Here is a 17,179-nt window from a genome sequence, read left to right as displayed (position 1 = left end):
CTCCATTTGAATAACCTGCTAGCTAGAATTTAATTGTACCCTCACCAGTTTTGAGGTTTTCACTGGTAATCAAAGTTTGTTTAGCCTCTGTTATCTGGCTCTGACACTTGCTTTACATTGCTTTCATAAGTGTTGCATACTGCAGTCTTATCAGAATATATTCATTGCAAGAAATATAATAGAGTTTTTCTTAATAGACACCTTCAGTATATAAATGATTTCTGAATGCCTTAAAACTTAGCAAATTATAACTTCTATTTCTGCCTGTGCACAAGTAAAATCAGAAGGAAAAAGATAGAACCAGGGCAATGATTACCATCACAACTTTTACAGTAGATGCTTAAATCAAGTCAATTAATTTAAATGTCAATGTCAGTTTATTGTCAGGTTATGGTCTTAAGAATTTTATTCAATTTTTTTCTTCTTCAAATGTCAGTCTGACAATAGAATTGATGTCAAACATTAAATTATGCACCCGAATCTTCATTACAAGATAAACCTCTGGCGAGGAGTACATTGAAACTGTGAACCAAACAAACTCCATATTTGAGAGTGTTTCCTTCCTCTGGTACTGGCATTTCAAACATATATGTTGGCACTGCAAGCCTGTACAGGTTGAAAACCATTTGGGCATACGTATTTGCATGGCTGGATTGTCAACACATGTTGGAGATGAGCTAAATGTCTTAAATTTCTTTTCCTGTTTTTATTTTTCTAAAAAGAGAATGAGAAAAATACCAGGACACAAACCAGCTTGAAAAACAGCAGTGCCTTTTTAGTCATATTAATATCTATTAGTTTTAGTAAGGAAAAGTATATTCCTTAAGGCATATTGAAGTGAAATGGGCAAATCCATGCCATCCACAGTTCAGTGACATTGGTAGAGCTGTACCCACTGATATGAAGGGCTTGATTTTAGATATAAGGACTAGATGTTACTATTATCCAGTGTAATAGCTGTAGTATTATTATGGCTGTTATTATGTTGCACTTTTATCAAATATTACTGATATGTGACTGCCAGTTCCCCATGGCTGCAGAGTTCCTTGATCATCTGTGATTAGTACATGAAACAGAAAAGATGTAGTTTATAATGTTCCTCTTGGCCCTGTTTACCTTAATTACAAGACTTTTCTGGCTTGCTTCTTTTCAAATTAATAAATTGCTGTTGTTTCTATGCATTCCTGTCAGAATTAATAAACTTTTGTGCTACTATTTCTACATTTAATAGAGTTTTCAGAGCAAATTAATATACTTCTGTGCTACCAAGGTTATTTATTTAGAGTCCAAATTCTGCTGTGAACTCTAATGAGCTTAGCAAGCAGGATCCTTCAGGGGAAGTTGGCAAGGCGATGCATGGAGCCCTCTGTTGTTTTGACTCTGGCAAGTCACTTCTCCATCTTGCATCCAACATCTGCCCATCTTGCATAGACGGCTAGCAAATTCTTCATGTCATGGCCAGCACCAGCAGTGCCATGTTGTGCCAATTGCCATTGTTGTAGCTGGCAATTACTGGAAGACAGGGCTTAGAACTGTGCTAGGACTTTGTTGTAAACCCAGGCACATCAGCAATGATAAGCAAGTATATGGGGGAAAGAGGCAATGTTAGATGATCTCCTTCTCCTCAGTCTGAATGGGTCATGGTCAACATCACAGGACATTTAAGATGAAGTTTGGCTTTCAGGGGGCTGCCCTGAAATCAGGTATGAGCTTATCAGGTCTTTTCACCCACATGCTCTGAGTTCACGTTGCTATATTAAACTTGGATGGAACATACTATCAAAATCAGGTGGACAAAGAGTACCCACTCAGTCTCTGTGAGCCATTGTTGTTTCACCATTTTTATTCCACTGAAGTGTTCATCATTGCTGTTGTTGTTTTTGTCTTTAAATGATACAGTTTCAGTGTGTGCATCTGTATTCCAAACAAGGAGACTGAAAAAGAGGCAGGAGATTTTACTCTGTGTACATAAATGCTCTAAAGACATCAGTATGGTGTCTATGCTGCTGAACAATGCATTATTTAAGCTGTGATTTAATAGCGATCACTGTCAGTTACCCAAATTCAATATAAAATCATTTTCTGTTTTTTCTTCCCCCATCCTCATTTTAGCACCCCTGGCATAGAAGATGTATTAATAGTGAAATATTAACAGAAAGCTTGTGCCAGAAAAGCTCAGCTCAAGAGTGTGCTGGGTAATCCAATTGCAATTTCCCTAGTTTCTAATGTGTCATATGATACTAGGTCATTCAGCAACATTAAGCGTTCGACACTGTCCCACACGACATCCTTGTCTCTAAATTGGAGTGTCATCAATTTGATAGGTGGACCACTCGGTGGATAAAGAACTGGCTGGATGGCCACATGCAAAGAGTTGTGGTCAATGGCTCAATGTCTGGCTGGAGACCAGTAACGAGTGGTGTCCCTCAGGGGTCAGTGTTGGGACCGATCTTGTTCAACATCTTTGTCACTGACATGGACAGTGGAATTGAGTTTGCCAATGACACCAAGCTGTGTGGTTCGGTTGATAAGCTAGAGGGAAGGAATGCCATTCAGAGGGACCTTGACATGCTTGTGAGGTGGGCTGATGCCAACCTCATGAAGTTTATTCTATTCATCAACCCAGTTTTATGCTTGTTATTAACAAGGAAATTTAAACTGCCCCTTTAATCTGAAAAGAACTAATTTTCTTGATTTAACTGACTGGTGGCAAGTTTGTCAGTATGCAGTGGACAAAGATGACTGTAATTTGTAAATCCCCAATGAAACATGTTTTTTTCCACAAAAAGGAAAAGCATAGGAAGCTGTTGATGTGGTAAAGCTTCTGTTTTTGATCTCATTAGAGTCACTACTTCAGTCTTTTTTTAGGTATACCCAAATTTATTGTAGTTTCATCATCCAGACAGGATGTTTGCATGTCACAGTATGCTTAGAACATCCAGTAACAGATTGGCATCCGTCAGTATTGTGCAGGACTGAAGTCCAAATTTCTGTGACAAATTCTGTTCTACTAAACTACACTTGCCTAAACTAAACCTGGAGACTACTTTGGATCTACAGAAAGAATACGGATGTTCCGGATAACATGGCAGAGTTTTGGCTATTGCTGAACAGTTCTTGCACAGTGTCAAGGTTTTCTCTCTCTCTTCCCACATCCTCCCTATTAAGTAGGTTGGGGGTGAGCAAAAGGCTGGGAAGGAGCGTATCCAGAAGATCTGACCCAAACTGACCAAAGAGTTATTCCATACCATATGGCATCAAATGCAGCTCTAAAACTTGAGGAAAAGAGGATGAAGCAGGAATTTCAGAGTTATGGCATTTGTCTTTGCAAACAGTTGTTATGCATGCTGAGATCCTTCTTCTGAGGAAATGGCTGGACATCTGTCTGCTGATGGGAGGTAGTGAATTAATTCCTATTTTTGCTTTGCTTGCACACACAGCCTTCATTTTTCTTATGAAACTTCTGTTGTCTCATTCCACAAGTCCTTTTGCCTTCCTTCAATTCCTTCCCCCTTCAAAGAGGGGACTGAGGGAAAGACAGGGTCAGTATTTGTCTGCTGGCTGGGGTCTGGTCACCAAAAACTATAGAATCATAGAATGGTTTGGTTTGGAAGGTATCTTTGAAGGACATTTAATCCAACACCCCTGCAGTGAGCAGGGACATCTTCAAATAGATCAGCTTGCTCTGAACCCTGTCCAACTTGACCTTGAATGTATAGAATAGAAAAGTAATGGCTTTTATTGATCTAGAGGGAGAATATATTGGCAAGAGCATGTTCTCTTTTACTTTACACACCTTATATCACTTTTTCAATTTTAATTATGTTTCCAAATATGATGGGTGGGCATAACACCCAATTTAACACAACTGCACTTCAAGGTCTACTTCTTAATGCCCACTGGGCTCTTACTGTAATTGATGGTGATCTATGGGCCCTGTTCTATCACTTAAATGTGGGCATCTACTGACATCTGAGATTCAGTGGGGTATCTTGCCTGGTCTCTGCTGGTCCAGAAGAGTTTGGGTATCTCACAAGTCCTATATTGTATCTACCAACCTGATATGTCTATGCTATTTCAAATGCCTCCATACCCACCTGAGAATGCCTGAAAATTGCCACTACCCAATTCAAGCAGAGAAGGAGATTGCATTAGCTAACCCTAAAGTAGGCTGGCTGATCAGCTGATTTGCTCTGTAGGATCCATTGGCTGTGCATGCCAGATGAACTGTGCAAGACTATAGATAGGTATCTGATGGCACCTGAGATGCTCAAAGGTACCCAAGACTACCCAAGAACCTATGACACAGAACTTCTAGGAGCTACATGACCCTTGGGAGTGGCAGCCAGAGGAAAAGCAGGGTGCACTATGTGTCCTGTGCAATTGGAGATGACATTCAAGCACTCTTAAATCTTGACATTGCAATGGAAGCTTTGACAGCAAAAGTAGAAGTAATCATCCATTTGTAGACACTTATAACTGGGAGTCTTAATCTTAAACTGAATCATACCTGCTAAGGACAGGACAAAGGTGCCCAGAATGGATGTGCCAGTGTCATTTGAAATGCACTTCCACTCAATTTCCAGCTGCTGCTCCAGGCGAGCACTGTCAGCCCACAGGTTCTGTGTAACCACTGCCAGACCTAGGAAGATGTCTCAGCTATCTGTGGGTGTTGCGGATACCACTTGAAACCTCTGAACAGGCAACTGACTCAAGATTTGAGATTCATTCAGTCTGTCAAAAGCAAAGGAAATTCCACCACTCTGATGTGTTATGAAATGCTATGCTTGGAATCCGCATAATTGCAAGTAATAGAGCTAAAATGTAATTTGCCTATGCTTGCTGTGATTACCTAAACTGAAAGCATCGAATAATCATCAATAATTGAACAAAAATACATATTGTCCATAACCTGAGGGCTGTAAGTAGTGCTAAAAGAGCATTGGTGTAATTGAGAACAAAGATTGACTCTGTTAAAAGCAAACAAACAAAAGCTCCACCAAAACAAAACCCCAAACCAACCAAAAGAAACCTGCTGTAAATTTCATAAACAAAACAAGAAACAATCAAACAGATCCCATGGAGAGGATAAACTGTTTGTGCCATGAAAGGGTGTTAAGTTGATGTTATACAAGAAAACATATTGGCAGCTCTCTGGCTGGATCTCTGAACTCTTCAACTAAGAAGACTGCAGAGTTCAGGTTTTGCTTTGAAGAGCTTGTCTAACTTTAATTAGAACATGTAATAGTGGTGATATTAGTTAGATTCCATAAATACTTTTATAACAAAGCTTTCTCCATAGAAATTTTCTCTAAGACCCACCAGGGCTTTATTCATTGCAAATGGATAGGAAGTTCTTTTTTCAGAGCAGAGCACACTGAACAGCTGCATGTTTCCTCCTTGCACTATTGAAAAATAGGTTACATCTTCACATTTGCACTTACAGGACACATAGATGTTGTTGGTTAAATGTGTTTTGTTTACTGTGTAAACATAATCTTTATGCCTTTCCTATGCATAGTCACAGAATCATAGAATCATAGAATGGTTTGTGTTGGAAAGTAAGTTAAGGTCATCCAGATCCAGCTCCCTGTCATGGGCAGGAGCATCTCACTCTAAAATATGTCACCCAAGGCTCTGTTCACCCTTGCCTTGAACACTGCCAGGGATGGAACATTTACCACTTCTTTGGGCAGCCTGTTCCTGTGCCCCACCACCCTTACAGTAAAGAACTTCTGCCTTATATCTAACCTGGACTTCTCCTCTTTCAGTTCAAACCCATCACCCCTTGTCCTGTCACTACAGTCCCTGATGAAAAGTCTCTCTCCAGCACTCTTGTACCCCTTCAGATACTGGAAGGGTTTTTTCACTGGAACATCCATGACAGTTTCTGAGGTTGATGACCCTCAGATGTTTGTTACCTCCTTTCAACTAACACATAGAAATGGTCATGTGAACCCTTCAAATTCAAGTGCAAACTGAAACAGACTCATGGAAATCAACTTCACTTGATTCAGTTTATGTCTCCTTTGCAAAGGGGAGAATGGATCTATTTTCCTTTGTCTAAAGAAGAATAGGAACCACACATATTTAGCTGTTATATTTTGGAGAGCACAGTGATGAAGAGGTGAACAGTGCTGGCAAATTGTTGATGTTACTGTAGGAGTCTGTGACTATGTGACTACATCTTAGACTCTCTGTTAACTGTTCAAATATTTCCTGAAATAACTTGATTTGTTTTTACTGATTGTACTTGTTAAATGGAAATGATGAAAATCACAATGTGTAATCACTCTGGCAATGTGTAATACCACAAAACATTAATAAAGCAGAGGTGCAGATCATCAAGTAGAATCATAGAATCATAGAATAGTTAGGGTTGGAAAGGACCTTAAGATCATCCAGTTCCAATCCCCCTGCCATGGGCAGGGACACCTCACACTAAATCATATCACCCAAGACTCATCCAACCTGGCCTTATAAGCCAGTAAATTTAATCGATACTCATGGTGTTACAGTAATTTACTTCAGCTGGTGATCTGCCTGATGGAGTCCATAAACTTTCAGCAGTAGTAGACCAAAACGATGCTAAATATAACAAAAAATCCAGGTTAGTTATATTCTATTTAAGAAGAATTTTAAAAGATTATTGCAATTGCAACTTTAATTGTTGCCTTGTGTTCTCCTTTGCAAATCCATCTGCTGTTTCTTACCTTATAACCTAATCAGAAATCTTGCTCAGCAGGACTCATATTCCTACCTGTGAGCATATTTCTAACCATATTTCAAGACAAAGTAAAAGGATGTAGTGATCCATCATTTGAACTCCTAGCTACTATTAATACCACTATTATAGATGGTTCGTAATTAAGAGGAAAGACTAATCATTTGAATGAGTTACAGAAGCCAAAAAGAGGACCACATAAAAAGAAAAACCTACTTAAACTTGGAATTTACTTGTACTTTTCAAACAAAGCAAGAAAATTGAAAAAATTGAGGCCAGTAGTGACTGAAAGCAAGAAGGCTTATTTCTAGCTTACAACTGAGATGTCAGGTCTCAGGCAAAGGTGCTTTAAAAATAGCTGCAATCATAAATGCCTAAAGCCTGTGTCTATAACACAAAACCTCGCAGAAGCCTAAGAACCTGGTGTCAATACACAGCAGATTCTCAGAAGTATGATTCTTCAGGAAATCCTGAGAAATATCCCTGATTACAAGGCAATTAAGGGAAGAATGCATGTTTGTAGAAAAGCGAGTGACCTCAGAAAGATGCATCTAATTGAGATGAACTCAGGCATAAAGGATAAGAAGCCAGGTGTTCCTCATGTGAGCATATTAAGGAGGTGATCCTGCCCCTCTACTCTGCTCTCATGAGACCTCACTTGGAGCATTGTATGCAGTTCTGATGTCTTCAACATAAAAAGGACATGGAACTGTTGGAACAAGACCAGAGGAGGCCACGAGGATGATCAGGGGACTGGAGCACCTCCTGTATGGAAACAGGTTGAGAAAGTTGGGGCTGTTCAGCCTGGAGAAGGCTGCGTGGAGACCTCATAGGAGCCTTCCAGTATCTGAAGGGGGCCTGTAGGGATGCTGGAGAGGGACTATTCATTAGGGACTGTAGTGATAGGACAAGGGGTAATGGGTTAAAACTTAAACAGCAGAGGTTTAGATTGGATATAAGGAGGAAATTCTTTACTGTGAGGGTGGTGAGGTACTGGATTGGGTTGCCCAGGGAGGTTGTGAATGCTCCATCCCTGGCAGTGTTCAAGGCCAGGTTGGACAGAGCCTTGGGTGATATGGTTTAGTGTGAGGTGTCCCTGGGCATGGCAGGGGGGTTGGAACTGGATGATGTTAAGGTCCTTTCCAACCCTAACTATTCTATGATTCTATGATTCTATATTGAAATGGCTCCTGATAGCACACAAGAACCATGTTTGTTTATTGGTTTGTTTGTTCTCTTAACCATGAGAGTACACTCAATAAAGAATCGAAGGCATGATGACATTAGACCCACAGTTTACTACTATCCTGCCTGAAAAGACAGCAGCAGATAGCTACTCAGTTTCTTTCCACCCAGAAAGTTCATTACCACGACACTGAAACCCTTTATTCAAATGGTGCTTACAATGCCGTCAAGGTTAACTTCTTTACCTTGTGACAATGGGAACACTGAAGCAGCCATCGCTACAAGGAGATCCAGGTCCCATAGCCTAGTCTATGTCTGACTTCTCAACTGACATTCTTCAGGTGTCTGAAAATTTGCTCTTTCACTCAAGAAAAAGTCATGAATATATTTTTAAAAATATTCGATTTTTTTTCATGGCAGATTTTGAGCTTTTAATGAAAACTTGAAAATATTTTGACTCTGAAATATCACTTTCGTGCACTCCTGGTTCATCCAGGAATCACAACTCATAAAGAAGAAAGGGGTCCTGAGACACAGAAAGCATGAGTCAATGTCACAGCCAACCAGCTATGTGTCATCTGAAACTGAAAACCCAAAATAGCTTGAGCCTGGTCTTCCACAGGAGACATGTTCATGAACATTTCATTGAATATTCCTTTTTTCCCTTTGAAGCAGCCTCTGGAGAAAATTTGTTTTCTACTCACATTGGTTGGATTGTTGGGAAGAGAGAGGCTGTAGGTGTAAACCCTCATCCACTGAAGCTCAGCTTGTCTTCTCATAGTAGAACAAGCCATTCAAGATGTGCAATGTATTTCCTTCCACTAATCCTCTAAATAATTCAGTTAATTACTTTAAACATACAGTAATGCTGGTGAGGGACTATTCATTAGGGACTGTAGTGATAGGACAAGGCGTAACAGGTTGAAACTTAAACAGCAGAGGTTTAGATTTGATATAAGGAAGAAATTCTTTACTGTTAGGGTGCTGAGGTACTGGAATGGGTTGCCAGGGAAGCTGTGAATGATCCATCCCCAGCAGTATTCAAGGCCAGGTTGGACGAAGCCTTGGGTGATATGGTTTAGTGTGAGGTGTCCCTACCCATGGCAGTGGGGTTGGAACTTGATGATGTTAAGGTCCTTTCCAACCCTAACTATTCTATGATTCTATAATTTGACTTTCTTTTGCTGCACCATATTTGATCTAAGGCTATTGATTTAAAACTTCACTATTTTTCTTACCTTCCTCTTTTCTAATTCTGATAGATCCCAAGTACCAGCTCAGTTCTGAAAACAGTATTTATTAGGATACCCTAATAAATTCCATTGATATTTATTTGGCTATCAATTACCTTAAGAGGTTTTTATTTGCTGATGCTTGCTTCTGTTCACCTGGACTGTGAAAAAAGAATTCTGGTGTGCCTCTGCAGTAAATCCAAACATGAAGTATTTTAAAAAATGAATATAATATGTACAATATATAGAATATGTACAACATGTGATATATATAATTCCATGAACTTCTAAAGTGGTTTTGATATTAAGCTAGCTTGTGCCAGTGCTTTAGTTAAGACCAATGTTTATCAGTACAAATCAGACAGACACAGTACTGAACTGCTGTAGGGACTGGAAACAAGCAAAAGAGGATGAAGAAGGCAGCCTTGAGAAAAGAAGTCTTGGGGAGACCTTATCATCATATTCCAGTATTTAAAGAGTGGTTACAAAGAAGCTGGAGAATCCCTTTTTACAAGGAGTCACATGGAAGAGATAAGGGGTAATGGCCACAGGTTACTCCTGGGGAGATTCCAACTACATGAAAGGAAAATTTTCCATGATGAGAACCATCAACCATTGGAATAATCTCCCCAGGGAAGTGGGGGGTCCTTCATGCTGGACAGGATGCTGGGACATCTAGTCTAGGTCATGCTTTGCTAAAATAGATTGGATCAGATGATCAGACCATATAGAGGTCCCTTCCAATGTGGTATCTATGATTCTATGAAACTTCTCAGACTGTTTTGGCAAACAAAGACAGTGTATGTGTACTTTAGTATCATGAATTTGAAGGGGAAGGATGATGTTTTCTTATCATACTCTCTATTCTGCAAGACATATCCTGAACAATAGAAGAGTGACAGTGATGGGAGAAAGAGAACCAAGCTGACATTGTATGCTCTTCATTCAGTCACAGCCTTTTTGTCTTGGAACCAGGGGGCTCTGTGCTATGGCTGGATTTTGTGGCCAGAGTGTTGTTTCTGACTTGGGACCCCAGGGCATATTCAATGATATTTCTTGAATGCAATAGCAAATGGAAGAGTAGGCATTTCAGTGCTGTGGAATAGAGTAGTGAGACTAAAGAGTTGGAGATAGTCAATCCCATGGTAGATGTAATCCTACTTTGAAAAATAAAGGCAAAAGCAACATCTACTTCCAAAATCTTTTTTCATGAGGTTTCAGTCTTTAGGCACAGTGACTGTCTTCTATGCTGTATGCTTGGTTACTGCTTAGGACGGTGCAGCATTCATGTTTGATTAGAGCAGACTTCAGGAGCAGAAAGAAATAATGCACTAGCTCTCACTTCTTACATACATCCAGATGTGAAGGGGGAGGTTGGATTTCCTTATGTGGTGACAAACAGGGGACCCAACAGCTTAGTTCCTGTATGGGTGTACCATCCCACTGGATCACACCTCAGCACCCAGGTAACATGTAGGTTTGGCATATAGAATCATTTCTCTGCCATCAAGATATGAAATGCAAAGAGCTATTGCATTGAAGGAGATCAGCTTCCCTTGGAGATGTCACTTGTCACTTGAGAGTGAAGATGATTGATTTAGGATAAACACGTAACTCGTACATTGCTAGAGTCAAATGAAATGAGTCACAGCCCAAGTGCTCAGAAGTGGGACAGTTTTACTTGCTGAGATATGTAACTTAGAACCCATAAACCACCATAACAGGAAATCTCAGCAAGTTACTTTTTTCAGACCCTTGCAGTATGATGCCACTTCTTCATTTTGTTCTGTCTGTATGGTTTTGTAATAGACCAACTTTCTAACGTATTAGCATTTATGAAAAGCTACTGTTCTAAGTCCTGAGCAACTTAATTTCCTACAGAATATCTAAACTGAAGATTGCTCTCTTTCTATAAAAATACACACTGGTATTATAATGTTATCAGAAAAAGCTCAAATAAATTAGCAGGGCAGAGTTTGAAAGCAAGGTGGAGAACATCACTACACAGCTCACAAACAGGGAGGGATTGAAAAGAATTTTTGCCTTAATTGCTCGGAAATAAATTTCCAATTAATTAAGGAAAAAAAAGATGAGTCAGATAAGGGTTCTCAATTTATAATTCTGAAAACTAAAATTAAATCCCAGTCATTAAACTTGTAATGTCTCTGGACCTAATTATGGTTTCCCTAGAATTCCTCTTACATTTATATCTCACATTATCTGAACTTAATGGCCCTCTTATAATTGGAGAAGATGTAAACTTCGCATTAGCCCTATGCATTGGACAGGTCCTCTGTTGGAAAACTACCACTCCATGTGCAATGTGATCAATAAGACAAAACTGTGCTGAATAGAGAGGGTGAGACTCTCAACATCTGGAACACCACTAAAACTACAGGTGGATGTCCTTTTTTAGTTCCTTTCAGATTACTCTTTTCCATTACGCTTGCTAATATCCTAAGAAGAAAAAAAGGAAACAAGAAAAAACAGAACTTTCTGTCTAAAAATATTTTATTATTAAGAGGATATGGCAGGGGGGGTTGGAACTAAATGTTCTTAAGGTTCTTTTCACCCCAAACCATTCTATGATTCTATTATATCAGTCTCTTTGGAACAAGAAGCTTATCTTAATAATTTTGTCTAACCTTCCCTCACTAGTTAATGTAAGTATATTATTACCGAAAATTGACCTGGATGGAGCCTCATGTAGGCATCACACACACAAAAAAACCCCAAACAAACAACCAGACAAAAGCAACAAAAAATGCAAGTGTGGAATCAGAAAGGCTTTTGTTTAGCTATCAAGAGACTCTAGCAGGATTTGTGCTCCTAACAAAAGCATCTGTTTGTAGGATGAGTGATCCTAGAGAGACCACTGTTTCAGGTGAGAAGAAAAATGGCAGCAAGAAAAAATATGCACCACAGAAATCACAGGAAAGCAGAACCCAAGCTAATATTTTCAAAGGAGCAAAGTAAAACAAGAGCCTAGGTCCTGTCCTTTTTGTTCTGATGGTGGTTTACTCCCCCTGTCGTGGGACATGAAGCTTCTTATAAGAGAGGTGAAGCAAGTGGTAAAAGATTCCCACCTTGTTATCTTCTCCACAAGAGCCAGTGAAAATGCCATCTATCTGCCTATAGGAACAACCCCAGGAAAACCTCTTTCAAGATAAGGGGGCAGGAATCTGTGCCTCTAGGTCACTCTACTGACCCATCACTGCTGGTGGAGGTATCAGACTTCAAATCATAATGTCCCTTGTTCAGCTGTTTTGGAGCATGGTTGAAAGGGTCTTATAAGCTGTTGTGGACAGGCACCATCCCAGGTCTCATAACCCTTCTTTTTGAGCTGGGACAGTATTCAATATGCCTGGTATATTGACATCAAGCTAGAGGATATAAAATAGAAAACCCAAAAGGAAGTACTTCAGTACTCCCTTTCTTCCTGAGAAAGGAATGAAAGAAGAGGCACATCACAAATGACCATAATGTAAAACATATTGAAAGAATAAACCACAGAAGACCATTTTCTGAATGGTGGTAAGATCAGATGGAGTTAGCAATGAGAACAGTTTGTCTTTTTCATGTTCCTGAGTCTAAAGTCATTGCTATTTGCCCATTTCACCTGGCTGTTGGTTAGAGCTGAAGAAATAATTGGTATTAATGGTAATCTGCAGGTGAGTAGCATAGAAGTGGAAATGCAGTTTCTTGTCTCAATGCAGGGGAAGGATGTCAAGCCATTTTAATACATTGTTCTGGATCCTGGCTGAGTTTCTAAGGTAAGGAGCAGTATTTTATGCTTGACAATAGCAGATGTTGCAGAAGGATTTGGGAGGCCTCTAATAAAATTCTTTATCTGTTGACAGAAGAATTTCATTAATCACTATCATTAACATCATTTATGCAATTCCATACCCTTGCTTACATCAAAAAGGCTGTGTCTGAGTTACTACTTTTACTTTTACTACTTAGAAAGGCTAACGTTAGCCTTATGGTGAGTTCCCCATGGGTGTTGTCACAAGCAGTAGAATTGACACTACTTTTTACAGCTACAGGCAAGAAATCCAGGATAAGTTTCTTCAGTGTTCAGTGGATAGTAATATGTTTGATGGAAGACTGGAAATCATATCCCTCTGGCTGAGGCATGGGTTTGGAGTGACATTATTTACTCATGATTTTCTTGCCAAAATCAGGAAGAAGATAGGTGAGACTCACAACTTTGAGATGGAGAACTTTGTAAGATGCTAAGAGCTTCTCAGTAAATCAGTGAGCAGAGCTTAGGGAAACATAGTGATGGATGGATTCAGATTGCCTGGAAAGACTTTACCAATGTGTATGATCTGTTCAACAGCACAGGATCTGTCCATAATGCTCAATTCAATAATCTGAAAATGCAGTTTGGGTTCATTATAGACTTGAAAGATTTATCTGCAGCCATCAGAGTCTATTTCATGTTTTTTTCATGAACACCATGATCGGGAACGAGGTAGGGTGAGAGGATATATTGAGAACAAATACTACTGTGCAGTGTTAAGTACTCACCAGAACCCTTTTTCCCATCCAGAACTAACTCTTGGTCAGAGCCTTCATCCTGGTATGGGATATGTTTACATTCATGCATTTCCATAGAGGTAACTTTTGTGTTTTGGGAGCAGACAAGCTTTATCAAATGCCTGGCCTCAGTGTGTAACTTTCTGTGGATCTTCTAGGCAGTATAAGAGGGACTGTACTCCCAGTAAAGGTGTTGTAGTTAAACTCCCAACTGAATCAAGGTCACAGTGAATTTGGTAGATCTCACAGCAGGGCTTTCTTTTGACTCTCAGTTGCCTTCCAGAAAAGCTTGCTGATGAAAACAGAGGTCAGAGCTTCACAGGCTGATATCAGTGAAGATCAATTCTTCTTCTTTGAAACATGGATCTTTAAACACAAACAGATTCTTTGGGTGTCTCAAGATCAGCGTAGCTGCTGTCTGTAACCACAGGTACTGTGAGCTGTATTTCTCTTTTTTCCTTTTAAATTCTTGCAGCAGAGCAGAATATTTATCCTAAAGCAGATGTAAGCTGTTTACTGCTAGATGTGGATTTCTGCAGTTTCTGGCTGCTTTCTGATTTGGAATGCATTTCTAATTACATGCTTGCTGAGGAATTTCTTGATGAGTAATTTCTTTCTGTTTTGTTCAATATAACACTGCATATTTACATATTGTGAAGCAGAAGGTAACTGTCTGTGGTTTTCTCTAACTGCACTCAAGAAAACCTTCATCAGAATAAGTCTGTAGTTTCCTACCCTTTTTTTCTTTAGCTGGTGGTACTCAGATATCTGCTTCTGTAACTGGTAAACCTAGAGGATTGATCTGGTGGTATTGTGACCTGGTTGAGCAGGGAGAATGGAAAACAAAAAAGTACAATCGAATACATTGTGCAGAACATGTGAAAGTCAGATAGTCACATCCCATTACTACTGCACAGTACAAATCTTTCAACCAACTTCACTTACTGACTGCTTGCACTACTAATGGAACCTGTTGACACAAACTAGTGTTTTGTTCACAGACTGACATGTTGTTGTAAAGGAAGCCCGTTGAAAAGCCTCAAAAAGAGTCCCACCATAAAAGCATTGGAATATGTAACAGAGGTCAGAGATCTGTCTTTTTTACACCTTTGTGATTTTTGGACTAACTTGACATCAACCTATTCCTTAAAAAACAACCATTTTCTACTCAACTTACCTCCTCCATCCCCATTAAAGATGCAGTACGTTCAGGTAGGACTAGAGGACACCTTCATCGCCTACATTCCCTTTCCAAAACATTTCAAGGGAGCAATATCAGTCCCCATCTATGTGTGAACAATGGCAGAGAAGCAGTTAACTCAGCAGGTCCTGAAGTCTGCCTGTAATAACCAGGGATCTGTACCAATATGTATGCTACATATAAAAGAAGGGGAGGCTGTGTTTTGTCTGCCTTATTTCTTTTTTTTTTCTTGCAATGGCAGCATGTTTGTGGCTCATGAATTTTGTTTGGTAGAATTGCTTTCATAATTTAACCTTGCCAAAATTGGCTGCACCTCTCAGTAGTTTTTCATTATAAAAGATCTTCTGTGTCACCCCTAGATAGTCTCAAGCCAGTAAAAAGAACCTGATTATTGCATTATTTTTTGTCGAATGGAAGAAAAAATACCCAACATTCTATAATAATAATGGCAATAATAAAAGATACTGATGATACTTAGAGATTGGCTGAATAAGCCTGTTGACTGCACTATTTTGATTGGGGGATTCTCATCCCCCTTCCTGATGACATGGTTGGAGTGTAAAGTATTCTGCCTTCTAGATGACACATTGCTTTTAACTTTTGTGTACAATACAGGCTACTAACATCTCATAGCTTTTCAATTGGAAGTTGTTCTTTGAGAAACTGACAGTGATATGAGCAAGATGTTATTTTTGGAACAATGGAGAAAGTGTTAGAAATTCTATAATTAATGACAAATTTTCAGTAACAATAGATGTATATTGCCAGTACTGAAGTCAATAGGAGTATTCTAGAAATAAAGCTCTGCTCTGTGTGTGTGAAAATAATATGACCCATCATTAACACCTTCAGGCAAATAAGTGATGATTTAGGGCATTTAACAAAAGTTCATTCGTCTCTTAGGCTTTTGAAAATGGGGACAAGATTGTAATTACAAGAGTGGGAATATCTTTGAGCACATGGGAGCCTCGATATTGAAATTGCTTGTTGGAGTGTTTTATACTGAACTTACGAAGTACTTTGAAGTTACATCAAGGGCATCCACAGTGGGCACATCGGTGGTATCTGTCAACTGCTAATATTAAAAAATGAGTGACTGAACTACGCCATTACTTAGAACAGATGTTTTAATATCACCATTATAAACTTAAAGAATTAGAGACACCAAAATTAATAAATGCTAATAAAGTATGCCATTGAGATAGTAAAACTCAGCATAAAAATGAAATACAAATAAACACTCTCAGCTTTCTAGCCATTCTCTCACGTTCTTAATCAGTGTTGGCCAGTTAACATATTTCCCCTCTTTTACTGCAAGAGAAGCCCAGTATCCAAAAAGAAGGAATGACAGCTTCAAACATTTTGTTATATGACTATTTCCATGTGGCCTTCTGGCTTCAAAGTATTTTATGGAGGGTCTCAAGAGGCACTAGGTAACCAAAAGAGGCAAAACGTTGGAAGACATGCATATGCTGATTTAAATTAAGATTGTGTTCTTTCTTCCTCTTTATTTTTTCTCTTTTTAACATTTTTTTTCCTATGAGAACTATCTGAGCTCTTCAGGGGAAGTAAGAGCTTTAGCCTGGCAAGAAAGTATAATTATGTGAATAACCAATAAACCCAATTTAGGACATTTTGGTATCATATACATCCAGTACTTCACATCTTCTAACAACAGGCAAGGTTCCAGGTCAATATTTTGACTAGAGAAATCTCTTCATGTTACTTCCACCAGTCTTTATAGAAAGAACATCATCGTCAGCCAGGTGTCTCCATGTTCTTGGGATGTCTTCCAATAGCACTCTATTTCACTCATGCTTTTAAATTCTGCTATGTAGATCTCAAGCACTGCAGATATCCTGTCAATACTTCTGAGTGCGTTTCTCTATTTCAGCTCCTCCATTTCATACTCATAAATTACATCTCACATTATCCTGTTTTTCTTCTACATAGAAAGTGTATTCTATTCTCCTGCACAGAAAGTGTTTCAAGCCATTAGGTATCTTCCAAGATACATTAATCATCTCAACAGGGTGTAAGAATGGGCTCACAAGTGCCAGTATTCAAAGCTGAGTGGTGTGCTTGGAGATGTCCCAGTGCTCTTTAGGAAGGTCAAACAACATACAATAATGTAAATGAGAATGCTTTTCAATTATTTCCCATAATGTTCCATAAAATGAACAGTGAAATAGATAGTCTGGGTCCAGAGATAATTTCTTAAGTCAGAGTGTCACGAGACAGACCAGTCTCTCCAGCAAATACAAGTGAAGCCCATTCAGATTTATCCTTCAG

The sequence above is a fragment of the Melopsittacus undulatus genome, chromosome 1 (genome assembly GCF_012275295.1).
Source record: "Melopsittacus undulatus isolate bMelUnd1 chromosome 1, bMelUnd1.mat.Z, whole genome shotgun sequence".
In the NCBI taxonomy this organism is placed as follows: Eukaryota; Metazoa; Chordata; class Aves; order Psittaciformes; family Psittaculidae; genus Melopsittacus; species Melopsittacus undulatus.
The sequence above is the reverse complement of the archived record's forward strand: the minus strand, read 5'-3'. Positions refer to the sequence as shown.